The following is a 16210-nucleotide window of genomic DNA, read 5'->3' on the forward strand; positions in this document are numbered from 1 at the left end:
GGGCAAACTAACTTGCTTATATTGCAAGGTATCATGTGACGATCGCAAACTATGTTGTAAGTAGTCATCACTGTCTTGCTGTTTTGCTACGTCTGCGTAATCAATTCCCGTGGGACAGTCTACATTCTGTACACCGCTAATATGGTGTATACTAGTCGTAAACTCAGTAATATAAGATAAATAACGGATCCTTTGCGGACTTTCTTTATCACTGTTTATCTTACTAAAAGCGAATGTTAAGGGTTTGTGATCGGTATAAATAGTAAGATCGCGTCCTTCTAATAAATTTCTGAAATGCCTTATGGAAACATATATCGTTAGTAACTCTCTATCGTATGCCGAGTATTTTACTTGCGTCTCAGATAATTTCCGGGAAAAATACCCTAACGGTTGCCAAACGTTATCAACTTTTTGTTGCAATACTGCACCGATACCTGTGACCGATACTAACCTCTGACGCATCCGTCATTAGTGCTAATTTCGTGTTAGGTATTGGGTGACACTTCTCAAATGCTTGATTAGCCGTCTCGGTCCATTGAGTGACCGTCTTATCACGCTTTTTAGTGTTATGTAAATAATGATGTGCGAACGATAAAAGTTTAACATACCTAGAAATCGTCGCAGCTGCTCGACATTATGAGAGGTTTCGGAAACTCCGCTATGGCCTGAACTTTATCGTCCAAAGGTCGAATACCTTCCTTTGACACCTCGTAGCCTAAAAACTTTACTTTACCCTTACCAAAGTCACACTTAGCCACGTTAATTGTTATGCCATACTGATTGAAACGTTCAAAAACTAGCTTTAATTGAATTTGGGTTGTTCTACTATTTCACTCGCGATAATGACATCACCTGTATAACTAAACAGAAAATTAAAATCTCTCAAAACCACAGTATCCATAAAACGCTGGAACGTCTGGGCACTATTGCAGAGTCCAAAACACATTCTGGGAAATTCGTACAACCCAAAAGGTGTTATTATAGCAATTTTTTCTATGTCTCCCGGGGCCACCGGTATAAAATGGTATGCCTTATTTAAATCTAACCGAGTAAATATCTTTTTGTTACCTGCCAACAGATATGTAAAATCTTGTCAACGAGGAATTGGGTAGCGGTCTGGTTTAGTAATAGCATTAAGCCTCCTATAGTCGCCGCAAGGGCGTAGTTCCCCATTCTTTTTGGGTACAATGTGCAATGGACTAGCCCATGCACTCTTTGAAGGTCTACATATACCGAGATCCACCATTAACTTAAATCCCTCTTTTACTTTACTGTACCGGTCTGGTGGCAAAGGTCGGGACTTAGCATATACAGGGGGTCCCGTAGTTTCTATATAATGAACGACAGAATGTTTGGGGGTATCTTTGTAAGACACCGGTTTTGTCAGTTCTGGGTAACTTAACAATATTTCATGCCAAGTATTTTTTATATCTACAGACTTAATAGACAAATCAGCGGTATCCTGCGTAACAATCGCAGTAAAAACATTTAAATTAGTACTCTTATCTCTCAATTAACGCGCGTTGCGATCTACTAACAAGTTATAATGGGTTAGAAAATCGGCCCCAATTATAGGTTGTTTAACGTCTGCAACTACAAAAATCCATTTAAATGTTCTGCTGAGATTTAAATCTAACACTAAACTACGTACACCGTAAGTTTTTATTCCGCTGCCATTTGCGGCATATAACTTATATTTATCACTCACCAATAAGGATGTCGTACTCTTTTTCGTAGCGGGTAAAACCGAAATATTGGCACCTGTGTCTATTAAACACTGTAATCGGCTATTTAAGTCTGTTACACATAGGCGGTTATTTGTCAATCCGATACTCATCTCCGCCTCTGATTGTATCGCACTGCTGTCTTCTCGGAGTGGTGTCCTTGTACGGCTTTCTTGCCCTCCGCAACTCTGCCACTGCCAATGAAAGCTTGTCCAGCTTGGCAGCTATACCCGAATCTTTGGACCGCTGCTTCACGCTAGCTATCTCCGTGACCTCTAATGGGCGAGTGGCTTCCATCACCCTGTCTACCATTATGGCTAATTTTTCTAGGTCTGTCACCTCGGATGCGGCTAACACTGCCTGCACCGCTGATGGTAAATGGCTAGTCGACATTATGATCAATGTCTGATCTTGGATCTTCCCGCGCGCGAGGTCTCGCATACTCCTGGCGAGTTGGGATGGCTTTTGGCTGCCGAGTGCCATCTCTCCCAGTAGCTTCTGTGTCTGTCGCGTATCAGACTCTTCGTAGATCTGCAGTAACCGATCTTTTAAAGCCTGGTACCTGTTGCCCTCAGGAGGTGATAATAGCAAATCGCTCACCTGCTTTATAGCTTGTTTACTTAGCTTCGTCGTAACCAGGTTGTGTTTAGCGGCATCTCCTAATCGCTGGTTCTCCACCACTGCTTCAAATTACAAAAACCAAAGCCTTGGCATGTCGGTTCAAAACTCTGGAACCCTCGAAGATACTGTTATGCTGGCCTCTCCAAAATCCTTGCCTCGTCCTGTCGCCTGCTCCGCGGGCTGCTGCACCGGCGGAGCAGTATTTCCAGCCCCACCCGGTGCCGCGCCCGACGTGGGTCCTGTGGCTGGCTGCTGATACATTTTTCTTTAAATATCCTTTGCTTCACAAAAATTCAAATGATCGCGGGGTCACCAATGTAGGTATTGGTTATTCTGCGCACTGCCTAACTTTATTAACTTTATTTGTAGAAAGGTTGTTATAAGTAAGGATATTAAATGGAAAGATGTATTACTGTTATGAAGCTATATTTGCGACTGACTTAATAGGCGGCGCAACCGCCTCTAAGTAATATGATACTCGTAAAGGGTTTACATGATGTACCTACAGGCATAATATACATGAGACATCATTAAGCTACTTCTTACGCGGGCCAAGCCGCTGGTTAAGGCTAGTTAGATAATATTAAGTAAAGTGACATTTCAAATTGAAATCGCGCTGCGGCTGTAAAATGTAGCCGTCAAGATATCTCTATGTAAAGCTCGACGTAGCGTATGCAAAAGCGTTTCAGTAATTACTGCAAAGACGTTTTATAGTTGGCCACTCCTGAAGTCACCCGCTTGTACTCTACCTTATTGCAGTTCACTCGTTTTTTTATGCCTGGGTACGTGCAAAATGACTATACCAGTACCTACCTTGAAAATGTTAAATTGTAGCAAAATTCATAAAACATTTTTGTTTCTGACAAAATAGTGAACTGAATTTAAAAACTTATTACATAATATGTATTTTGAGAAATAGATACAGATAGATACGTATTCAACACCATAGTGTATTACGCAGTGCAAAAGTTTGTACAAAGTTGTCAGATAGTTGGTTTTTAGAGATAGTTATTTATATATAGGCCAGATTTTTAAATAAATCTTCCCCGGCCTGTAACAAAGTATTACTTTGTACAAACTTTTCTTAAAACATTCAACAGCTCTGACTGACAAAGCCGGTTTTGACCGCGTCTCTCTTCATGACATTAACATTTTACCAACCTTTGTAAATCTTTCAGTATTACATACGAGCAGTTAAGTTTTGATCTTTAGATATCTTTTTGAATTTCATTGTGTGAGAAATTAAGAATAGTGTTAGAATCAGGTCAAGAGACGCGTGAGTGCTTGCATCAAGGGGGCTACTACGAAATTCGAAAATCGAAGTTCGTATCATACCGTCCCTCTCACTCTCGTATTACATAATATTAGCGGCAGGGGGCGACAAGATACGAAGTTTGAATTGTGCATTTCGTAGTATAGGGCCAGAGCCTGCGTAGCGTCGCGCGAGTGATGCTGATGCAGCAAATTCTCCTGGACACGAACTTTTCCTGAATTCGCATATTTACATAATTACATCTTAGCCTTAGAACGTTGCTAACTAGTTAGCAATGCATCTAAAACCTGTCTAATATTGGAGGTGATGTGTGGGGTAGTTGGGTGGGGTCACTTATACCTCAAGGTTAATGCACCTCAGACTGGAAAAATATATAACTTAGTAAAAATGTGAACAAAGATGCGAGAAAGCTTCCATAAAACGATAGCAAAGCACGATTCCCCTGTTTCAAATGACAAATTACCAAAAGTTTTATATAAAAGATATGAACCTAATTTTCATAATAAGACAATTGAAAACTTGATGCATCGCTTAGCGTAAGTTTTATAGTGCAGCGCTCAATCATAATTCGAAAATGTATCGATCTTTCGTAGAAAAATACAATATTTATTAAGCAAAAGTATTGCTTATTTCAAATTTAGTTAAAGCTGCAAAAATTTAATAAACCGGTGGCTGAGAAATCAATGTCAAATTTTAGGTCAGCATGTCTTTTTAAAGATTAGTTATTTTTTTAACATTAATGGTTATCACAGGTAATACTCACCACTAAATATGTTCTCTAAAAAGTGAGTAAGTGAATAAACAGAAGGCTCGGTTTTATTTTCTTCATTAGTACATCCGTGTGAAGCCAATGAAGGTGGTAGCTAGTTATAAAAAAATGGTATTTAAGTAGTAGATAACATAACTTCTGTTAATGTAGGTAGGTATTTTGATACATAAGCCAAGATAATTATTAAGCATAGCACGCCAAACTAATGTGACTCGTGGTTGTACCTACCTTGTTTTGCCTAACAACTTTTTGCCTATTTTCGGTTTGCCTAATTACGCAGTCGCAATTTTAACCTAATCTAACCTACTTTACTGGGCGTAGTTCTAATCTTAGTTGAATCGTTATTCTACTAAGTAATGATAAGTTAAAGTAAAAATCGACAAAGTGAGTTTTAAATAAATTAAAATAATATTCGACAAGAGTTATGAAAATGATAGTTTGGGGAAAATGGAAATTAGACAAAATATAATTATTAATAATGACATTATACAAATTGACTTTATACAAATAATTAATTAAAGTAAAAGTTGTTAGACCTATTTCACGCCTCTGCTAGGCTTCAAGAACCCCACATAAATAAATACCTTTTTAAATAGAAAAAGTACCAAAAGACAAATTTTCGCATAGATTAATACATATGTATTTATAAAACGCTAGAGGAAGGTATAAACGTAATAGTTCAATCTGTCTAAATTTAGTTGATAACAAATGTAAAAACAAACAGCGCAAATGTCGATTTGGAATATCCTACGATACGTATATATTTTTTGTTGATATCATAAGAAAACGGCATTCTATCGACTGTTGTGCCTCACTGTTCAGTGGTTTGCGTGTTGTCATCAATCGATACTCGGTATTCATTATAATTGCATGTCGTTACTGTGCTTAAAAATTATTCCTTGCTTAGCTATTACGCGATGCGCCATGCTTATCTGCACGTACATCTCGGCACGGTGACATCGCGGCCACTTCGCCGGGCCCGGGTATCTACTGGTGGTCATTTTACTATTTCACTATTTTTAAAGATACATAAGGGCAAAATAGAGGCGCTTAAAATTAAGAGATGGTGAGGGGCAGGGAAGGGATGGTCTATATTGAATAATTTAAGAGATTCTGTATAATCGACTGCAAATCCGCGAAGTACATGAGTATACTCGTACAATACAATACAATGACTCTTTACTGTACGCCAGAAATATATTAAACGTTACAGAAAACAGGCACATAGAGAGAAAATTACAAGGTAAGCAATAGGCGGCCTTATCGCTTATGCGATGTATTGACAGGTGACAAATTAACACTGTAGTCAAAGCTAATGTCAAAATGTCAGTTAACAATACTAGTACCTAAGTACCTAAAATATAAATTTCATGTACCTGACTATGCATATCTTCTATCTCAATCTTGCTATGTACATCAGCAAAGTAAGGTCTAGGAGCTACGAGTACGGGGACTTTGCCAGTTCCAGTGAACGTCTAATCCTAGCTTCGTTGGATCCTTGTTTCGTCAAATGCTTAGTGAGTCAAATTCAGGTTTCGTTTCTATCGTGCTTTGTTAATTCTGCATTGTACATGTAAGAACTAAAATACATATCAGAAATAAAACAATATTTTTGCAAACGTTTATTTCACCCACGATAGTTTCAGCAAATATGTTTCTAAATTGATTTTTTCTGGTTTTTTATTTATCCTTTATTATTTTTTCTGTTTTTTGACCTTCAATATCTTTACTTTTTATTATGATATACATATGGCTTCACTTTTTAATGTCTTAACAAAGTAAAATACATTACCTTTTTCTCCTGACAGTTTTAGTTTCAACGTTCGATGCCATCTTTCGATGCCATTGGTACGAGTAGTTCGGTGCCGTTCTTGAGCACAACACCACATATCGGAATTATTTTTTTTGATCCATTGATTGATTGAGTACTTTATAAATTTTTGACTTTCTTCGCATTCCGGTGCTTTTTGAACTATAGTGATCCACGCCTCCGGTATGTAACGTTGGGGCAGCAGTGCGAGATTGGATGTCATATGCACCATTTTCATTAAAGACTTATTTTTTTGCTTATCTTGGTTTTCTTTTGTTGGTTCGAGCATTCCTAGTTTTTTGGCCTTCTAAAATAAAGCTTGTTTTAAATGAAAAACCGGCCAAGAGCGTGTCTGACACGCCAGAAATAGGACTCTGTAGCCATTACGAAAAAATTAAATAATATTTATAAGGTCTAATTTATACCTTAGGCTACTATTTACTCTTAAATTACTAATAATTCTCAAGCAAACTTAATCGTTATAGTTTTCCTAGAAAGTTTGATATACTACCATCATTATTTTTTTTCAAATTTTTACACCCACCGGTTCAGATTTTAGAGGGGGGTCCCTCGATTTTAATGAAAATTTGCACTTTAAAGTTGAATATTTTACAAACAAATCACCAAATCGAAAAATCGTTTTAGCAACCCTCTAAATTTTAAAAGACCTATCCAATGATACCCCACACCATAGGGTTGGGTGAGAAAAAAAATCAACCCCACTTTGCGTCTATGGGAGGTACAATTTTTTTTTTTATTTTACCATTTTGTCGGCATAGTTTACATATATATCCGTGCAAAATTACAGCTTTCCAGCATTGATAGTCCCTGAGCAAAGCCGCGGACGGACGGACAGACAGACAGTCAGACATGGCGAAACTATAAGGGTTCTGCTTTTGCCATTTTGGCCCCGGAACCCTAAAAACAGCCTTTAACTTGGACGCCCGGAAATACTTTTATAACCGCACTAATAACCGCGACTTCATGGTCGCATTTAAAAAATGTGATATTTAGCTTAAAATTTTCGTTTGGTGTTTATTAGTCAGTAAGCAAAACAAGACTGGCATTACAGAAGTGGATTCGTTTAAGCTTCCTGTATCTATGTGCAATGAATATAGTTGATAAAACGGACGTGGCACTGACGAAAATGTGCCATCACCAAGAATTAAATTCGTCCCTTGCTTTATATCCAGACCTGATTTGGTATCAAATATATAAAAATCGTTTTCATCACTTTTTTCGTAAAGTAAGAAATCTTCTGTCAAAATTTTCGGGAACTTGACCTTGTCTACCGAATCAAATTTACTGGGTGCTTTGAAAGCTGCTTTCCTTCTATTATAAAGAGCATCCGATTTTGACCGAAAATCGGGAATATCTGGTCCATCCCAATCCGAGGTATCCAACACTTTAAAACACTCCTCTTAAATTTTGGACACTGATTTAAATTCCGTTGTGACCCGTTTTTAACCCCCGACGCAAAAAGAGGGGTGTTTTAAAGATTGACCGCTATGTCTGTGTGTGTGTGTGTGTGTGTGTGTGTGTGTGTGTGTGTGTTTTATTAAAAACAAAACGCACTAACCATTACATATATCTCTCTTGACACATCTCCATATCGTAGACCCATCGTTATTTTTCATGTTTAAATTGAAGTGATGGCCAGCTCTTAACAATTTTGGTTTTCCCCTCTTGCTTTCAATAAAACTAAATTCATTTTGCCCCGCCGAACTCGATGCCATTACAAATATAAAGGAACTTATAGTTATGGTAAATACTTATTTAAAAGGGTTTAAATAATTAAATCCGCATTTAATTACTTAGTCGCTTAATAAGATTGTAATGACATGAGCGAGCATTATGACATTTCATTTATTTTTCCTCGTTGTTAGTATGTGGCTTTTTCTAATTAGTACAGTATTGACCATAGAGGTTAGGATATACCTAACAGAAAATAACCGTATTAATAGGCATAGGGCAGAGGATAATATTATATAGCCTGACCAGAAAAATAAAAAAACCTTCAACGGGGGCTCCATCCCATCACCAACACTTTTTTGTCTATGTTTCGTGAATAGCAAAAGAAATGACAGTTCATATATTTTAATTTCCGCAATATGGCGAGGTTTTTAATGTTTCTGGGCAGGCTATAGAAGTAAAATTCGTGTCCGGTGTACTTCATGTAAATCGGTGTTATTTTTAATAGCAATATTTTCTATTTGATTGTACTAATGCTTGACTTAAACACTTTAATGACAAAATAAGTATTTCACGAAATAATGATTTGACTCACTAAGCATTTGAAGAAACAAGGATCCGACGAAGCTAGTATTAGACGTAACTAGAATAAGAAGAATTAAGCATCTGACAGAATAAGTATTTGACGAAACAGGGACTTGACAATACTAGGAATTTTCGTACCAAGGATTGGACAAAACGAGAGTTTGACGAAATAAGCTTTTGACATGATAAGCATTTGGTGAAACAAGGATTTGACAGGCGTCTGTGCTTCCAATCAAATCAGACAAACATACTGGCTAGCAATGTCTTGTTCCCACTCTTTTTGAATTTGTTTATAGCTCAAGTACCTACACCGCAAGCCAACTCAACGCGGTAATATTATTCAATTTAATTGTTAAATATAGATTTACTGACTCTACCAATGATTAGGTTTGCAATTATGCAGTAACCCTACTTACGAGTACTTTATATAATAAATGCAAAAGCTTGTGAGTGTGCGTATGTGTTTATTAGGTACTATATCATTCTAAAATAACCAAATTTGGCATATAAAAGTAGATAACACGGTATTTGACAACTCCAGATTTTGCCATATCTTAATATTATTATGAAAATATAGATATACAGATAGTGTTTAGCAAAGAGAAAATTTAAATCGGTTGAAAATTGGATTTATAGTGATTTTTTGAAAAATCTATACAACTGTCTCTTTCTCAAACGCTTTCTCTATGCAGCAAGTATGGCGGTACTGGCGTGTGACGTCACATGCCAGTATGTCTTTCTCTGTCTAATCTTGAATTTCAAACCTTTATAACTTTATTATTTGTAAAGGTAGCTTAAATTTTTTTTTCTATTCGATAACAGGCATTGTGAAGTTTTAATTTATAAAACATATACATAATAGTCAAATACCGTACTGTATCTCTCGAATAACACATTCTATTCTTAGGGTTCCGTAGCCAAAACGGCAAAAACGGAGCCCTTACAGTTTCGCCATGTTGGTCTGTCTGTCCGTTTCTCTGTCTGCGGCTTTGCTCAGAGACCACCAGAGCTAGAAAGCTGTAATTTTAATTATTGTAACAAAAATTAGTATCTCTCCGAGACAAAGTGGGGTTGATTTTTTCTCCTCATCCAACCCTATGGTGTGGGATATCGTTGGATAGGTCTTTTAAAATCAAATGGGTCTGTGAAGACGATTTTTCGATTCAGTGATCTGGTTGCGAAATATTCAAATATAAAGTGCAAATTTTCACTAAAATTGAGAGTCCACCCCCCCTCTAAAACCTAAACTATTGGTTAGAAAAAATTCATGATGGTAGGTACTAAGTATATCAAATTTACAAGGAAAACTATGACGGTTAAGTTTGTTTGAGAATTGTTAGTAGTTTAAGAGTAAATAGCAACCTTAGGTATAAATATACCTAAACTTGGAAAGATTCCGTACAAAGTGCAAAATATATTATTTGTAACGGGACTACTTTTTTTTTGTAACGGCTACGGAACCCTATCGTGGGTATGTCCGACACGCTCTTAGTCTTTTTTTCTGAAATAGGTAGGTAGGTACTCCATTATGTAGAAATATTTTAAGGGTGTTGTTAAAGAAACGTAAATGAAGACCACCATGTAAATTTTCGGAATTTCCATAGGAATTTAGTAAAACTCTGGATTTCGGATTCAACCGCTGTATCTAGCTACGCACGGGTACAGCGCTAGTTACTTTAAAAACAACATAGGTATATTGATTATTTGATATCATTGCAACATCAAATAAAACGGGATAATTTATATCAATTGACCTAGTCCCAAACTAAGCAAAGCTTGCACTATGCGTACTTGACAACAAACAGTCATACCTATTTAAATATAGTGATAGGTACCCTTAAATACGCGAGCGTCCCTACTTCGTATTCGAACCTAGGGCCTCTTGCTTCATAACCAGATTAAAATGCTATTTAGAGTATTGGATTAATTATAATGCAACTTTAACGACTTTAAAAACAATTGTAGAATTTAAAAGTTTAATTTGGCCGTCGGAGTGACGAGTCGTAGCAGCCCGCGCCTGTTGCCGCGCTGCGCCGGAGCACGTCGTTAACTATTAACGGTAGCCTGTCTGTCATTGAAACATCTATAATGCTGTAAGTGATGGTTCCTAAAGCTTTTCGTGAGCAGCGGCCCCGTCGACGTAAAATAAGTTTCTCCATGAAATTGAATACGGGGAGCATCGCGTGCCGGTATTCATTTCCCGAGTTACCCACAACCAATGTCTCTCTTAGCAATAATGGGGTAACTAATAAATTGGCCGTATTGGTTGGTTTAAGTGCCGATAAGTAGGTACGGTCAATGATTAGGCGATCCAAGATAACCCAAGTTTAGAGGCCGAATATTCTTGTGTATAAATTGATAATGTGACATGATTGTACGGCATGTGAATTGTCCTACTACGGATTACACAAGTATTTTTGATACATCTTTTTAATAGTTAGATAAAATAGGTATCTAAACAACGTGTTTACACTACGATAAAATTATCTTGTAACTATGAGTGCCTTTGATGTTAGAAACTACATAAATATAGATTTTAATTCATAAATGAAACTGGTAGGTGGTCTGTTTCTTTCTTGTTTGTATTTTCAAAGGTTGCCTGGAAGAAATCGTTTTATAACGATAAATGTATTGTTACTCTGAACTATTTATTACGTGGAGTTCATTGTGTTGTATTAGACTAGCCTTAACCAGCATAGCAATATGCTGAAAACACTTCAGGACAGTTTGTTCTCTATGCCTTGCGACCGCACATTTAGCACAACGTCCGGATTCGCGAGACATGTTTGGTCACACCAGCAAAACAACAATCTAGCTCGAAGAAGGGTTTACCGTTGACGGATAAGTCGTTGAGGACATCATCAACATCATCATACTTATTTAGCTTTTAGCGGAGGGGTCGGGAAATATTCCTACGAACTGAGAACGTCTCCTTCTTTAATTGAAGTCGGTTAAAAATATAAAACTACCGTGAAAACGACGACAACGATAACGCAATTCGGCTGTAAATAAGACACGTCACATTTTTGTTTTCTCTGATGCCTCACTCAAAAAACGTGCAACACGACTCAAGGTCGTGTAAAACATCCTGTCCTGCGTTTTTTTAATGTTTGTCTGGCAGGGCCGTTAACAATGCCGGTCGTCCAACTATAGAATAGGCTTACAACATTTCCAACAATATTGACGAAAAGTCCCATTTGCCTCATTTAAATAGTTATATTAATAATTTGAATTGCTGCGAAGCAATTCAATGGTGCGTGTGAAGTTCCCAATCCGCACTGGGCCCGCGTGGGATCTTATGGCCCAAGCCCTCTTGTTCTGAGAGGAGGCCTCTGCCCTGCAGTGGGACGAATATAGGCTGGAATGATGATGATGATGATGATGATTAATAATTTTATTTCTTATCCATTTGACACGACTGCTTACTGGTTTTTAGGTTAGGAATCCTATAGACAAGAAAACGGTAGACAAGAAAACGGTAATTAGTTAGCTCTGCATTCGTTTGGAAACTGTACCAACGTTATATTGTAGAAGCGTGCAGCGGAGAAAAGTCGGCAGTTCGTGTTACGTGGCCGAGTCGCGGACGCACCGCGACGTCGTTTCCGCCGCCGTCCGAGACGGAACGCGCGACATTCAGATCGGCGACGTTATCAGACTCTTGCCGCCCGCACACCTGATTTATATACTAGCGGCGCATTCGTGAACTTAGCACTGTCTGCTGTTAACGCTTGCCGATTACGAATGCATTATTCTATGACTATGTATGTATGTACCTAATCGACGCGACTTGGCATTGTTCAATTTTTTTACTAGTTACTCTTTTTTATCTTATTTTCTTAAATTATAATATGTAGATAATTTCAAGATACTAATTTGAATATCTTAGCATAATTATAATTTCAAATTAGTTTTGGGCTCTAACTATACCTACCGTTAATTGTTTAGACTGTTCTCAGAATTTGATCATTGCTGACGGAAGATCATTCTGCGACTTTACGATTCCTCTATTGCCCGCATCAATTGACCTCTATGAAGAATATTAGAGTATACATTTGTTAGGTACACACTTGCTAGACATGATTTGCTTTAATGCTATTAAATGCTCGCACTTTACAATGATCACAGGTCTTACTCTGTTTATTAGATGATGAAATCATCGACTTTATGATTCCTGTTGAGGCAATTATATCCACGACAGCAGAGACAGAAATAAGTGTGTTGTCACAATAAGTTTTGTTGTGATTATACTGAACAGTAAATAGTTTTTATCCAGTATTTCATTGAAATATAGGAAAAATGTAACAAAGGGGCTCTTCAAATTCATTTGTAATATTTTGGGATATTACTGGATTAGTTTGACTAAAAGGTTTTTACTTGGAATTTTTGTTTGAAAATGCACCTTTGGCGCGGAGCACTTTGAACATTGATAAAAAATGGAGAGACTTTGTTAGCCACCACTGACATTCCATGAAAAACGTGGGGTTTCAGTCAGAGTAATTCAATCATCTCTGTTGAAATATTTTGGAATAATTTGAAGCCATGATAATGTAGTAGGTACAGTCACAGAACTACTTTTTTGTTCCAAATGTCATGTAGATCTGTCTACGTTTCCTGGTACGCGGTTCGGTTTGCTTGCTCGAATGTTTGAACTAGGGTATTAATTTATCCCAAAATCAGGTGACTGTACTAATTGGTTACGCACAAAAAACTGGATTAGCGTTCCGCGAAATAGAATATCGGGTATGGTCTAATAAAATGCAATAAAGTAAACAGGCGCGTTTTGCGAAGTTTGTGTCAGTATTTTTAGATGGTAACATGGTCGCGGTCTCGCCCGGCCCCGGCCGCCGGAGGCCTGTGCCCGCGACGCTCGCGAGTTGCGTGCGCCGCCCTCGTTTAACACAATTTTATGACATAGTTCCGACTCAGTATTTCACTTTTTGTTTAAACTATGTCTGTCAGGGCATGTGCCAGTAATCATGTCTCCTTTTGTTACATGCAAGAAGTATTTAATATATATTATGATTAATAAAGTAAATATTATCGAAACACTGTCAACACTGTGTACCTTTAAGTGAGTTTCTTTCGTTATTTTTAATTGAAGCTAGACTAAACACTCGAATCGGTCAAGTGCATTAAGGGTTCCGTGTTTATATGCGGCAAAGACTTAATATGAGGTTATGGTTGACACGGTTACTTGTTTATTTAATTTATGAAACCTATTAAAATATCTATGATTTCCTCTTAGTAAGTAAATACCTATTACAAACAGTTGAGATTATGAGATGGATAAGATAAAGAGTAATGTCTAAAATCAGGCCTGTTCTCGGAATTTTACCGGGCTTGGCCATTGCTACTATAAATGCAAGCTCAAAGAAACAAAATGTACGTAAGGTTAAGGATAATCCCTATAGTAGGTATTTTAATGGCGCAAGTCACATGAAATCCAAACAACAGATCGCACTCTAATCAAAGTCACTCGTTTTCCCGTATCCTCTACCAGGTTTGACTATTTATGAGATTCCAGTACTTCTTGTCGATAAATTATCAATCAACTCTGGCACATTTTTTACAGCGTATAAAAGACTTGCATTCTAAATAAATAACAAAATCTATGCATTTATTATAAATTGATACTGAATTGTTTGATTTTACGAATACTAACTTAGATATTGGCAAGTACCTAATGTGGTCTTCATTAACTGAGATCTCGTTAAGATGTTGTAAATCACATAAAGCATTTTTGAAATTAATGTAACTTGGTAAATGTGCCGGTTCGTGGAGAGAATAATGAATGGTTCGTAGAATCTCAGTCGGCAGTAGCAGACTACGTAAAAACATTATTAACATTCTTTGGTCAGCTTGATGACACCAAAATAAACAATATCTATCTTATCCTGCGTGTTGAAGTTAGGTTTGTTTAGCCGAGAATTTGGCGAGTAGGTATGCGCTGCAGTCAGAATTATCGCAGAATGACGTCAAGTGTTTTAGAGCTAGCTCGAATGGGTATTATCCATGTCCTCGTCTGATGTAGGTTCTGGTTTCTTAAATAACTCACCTTATTGCTAAGCCTGAATGTACCTGGTCCTATATCACAATAAATTCGAAGAATCTCAATGTATCTTATTTGTATTAATGATACTACCGGTCACACAGTGGGGTGTTTTTTTTTACTCCAAGCCCGCTGTGTGGGATGTCGTTAAATACGAGTAGGTCTCAGAAAAATGGTAGTGGCCTTTAAATACTAATTTTCGACAAAATAAACACTGATATAAATAATCGCTCCGAGACTTCAAACATTAAAGATTTATTAATAGGTAGTAAAGATTATTCATAATTTGAGAAAGTCCACCTTCTCAGAAAATACATCTTGTAAGAACGTGCTCCATCTGAGAAAATTACACTTTTTGCAAAAGTGCACTTTCTGAGAAAATGTACTTTTTGATAAAGTGTAGGTACCTATTGGAAAGCGCACTTTTAAAGACAGTGTACCTTCCGAGAAAGTGATCCTTCTAAAGAAGTGCACTGTTAAAGAAAGTGAGCTATTTATATATCTATTATTTTTAGTTTGTTATGTCGTTTCTGCTTAGTAAATGGGCAATGGACCGCGGAATAACGATATCGTTCCAGGCAGTCGCCGGTCCGCGCGCCAGTTTTCACAACGCGCTTCCAGAAAGTCCTCTAAAACAAAGCCGGTCACCGCGATCATTTAACGCGTGTCCCGGATAGTAAGACGGCTACGAGAAATAATGTACAGAAGACATCGTAAACCAGACTAAGATTAAACTGCCGGGTCACTCGTTACTGCGCCGAATCAGCTAAATTAGGGTCTTCACAGGCGCTACGCTTCGTGGTCGTGAGTAGGCACTTCACTGTTCCAGGCGACACTCCAGAACGTTCCAGTTATAATCGTTCACCCTCTATTAAATTAGTATTTCGATAATATCAAGAATGAACTATAATGCTTAGTTATTGTCACTTAATATGCGTTGAAGCCATGCATGTTGACTAAAGCTGATTCTCTTAACTAGCGTTAACGAACGCATCACTGTTGCGTTGCTATTCCCGGCGCTGCGTGAGTGCAATTGTCACTCACTCAATGAGTGTTTTTATCGGGTTATACTTTAGAAATGAACCAATTTTTAGGGTTCCGGAGCCAAAATGGCAAAAACGGAACCCTTATAGTTTCGCCATGTCTGTCTGTCTGTCTGTCCGTCCGTCCGCGGCTTTGCTCAGGGACTATCAATGCTAGAAAGCTGTAATTTTGCAATATGTATAATATGTATGTAAGCTATGCCGACAAAATGGTACAATAAAAATTACAATTTTTTTTATATTTTACCTCCCATAGACGTAAAGTGGGGGTGATTTTTTTTTCTCATTCAACCTTCTAGTGTGAGGTATCGTTGGATAGGTCTTTTAAAATCATTACGGGGTTGCTAAAACGATTTTTCGATTCAGTGATGTGTTTGCAAAATATTCAACTTTAAAGTGCAAATTTTCTTAAAGTGCATTCCCGGCTGCTGCAATGTAGATAAGCTACCTACCCATAAATAGTAGCATGTATTTAAGTTTAATTAAAATCTCAATGTAAGTGAAGTTTATATATCTTCTTTTTGAGAAATAAATGTTCTTATACCTGAATTTTCATCGTCCCCCCCCCTCTAAAATCTAAACCGGTGAGTGGAAAATTTTGAAAGAATTCAGAATGGTAGTAAGCATATCAAACTTTCAAGGAA

At 37.4% G+C, this 16210-nt stretch overlaps 1 protein-coding gene and 1 pseudogene across 1 annotated transcript in view; one reads left to right on the forward strand and one right to left on the reverse strand.

Annotated features, from left to right (window-relative positions):
* LOC141432877 (basement membrane-specific heparan sulfate proteoglycan core protein-like) overlaps positions 1-16210 on the forward strand; it is a 240521-nt gene that overhangs the window by 94302 nt on the left and 130009 nt on the right. The gene's annotated exons all lie outside the window — the stretch shown is intronic.
* Positions 1669-2606, reverse strand: LOC141439691 (uncharacterized; annotated as a pseudogene).

This window comes from Choristoneura fumiferana, chromosome Z (assembly GCF_025370935.1).
Source record: "Choristoneura fumiferana chromosome Z, NRCan_CFum_1, whole genome shotgun sequence".
In the NCBI taxonomy this organism is placed as follows: domain Eukaryota; kingdom Metazoa; phylum Arthropoda; class Insecta; order Lepidoptera; family Tortricidae; genus Choristoneura; species Choristoneura fumiferana.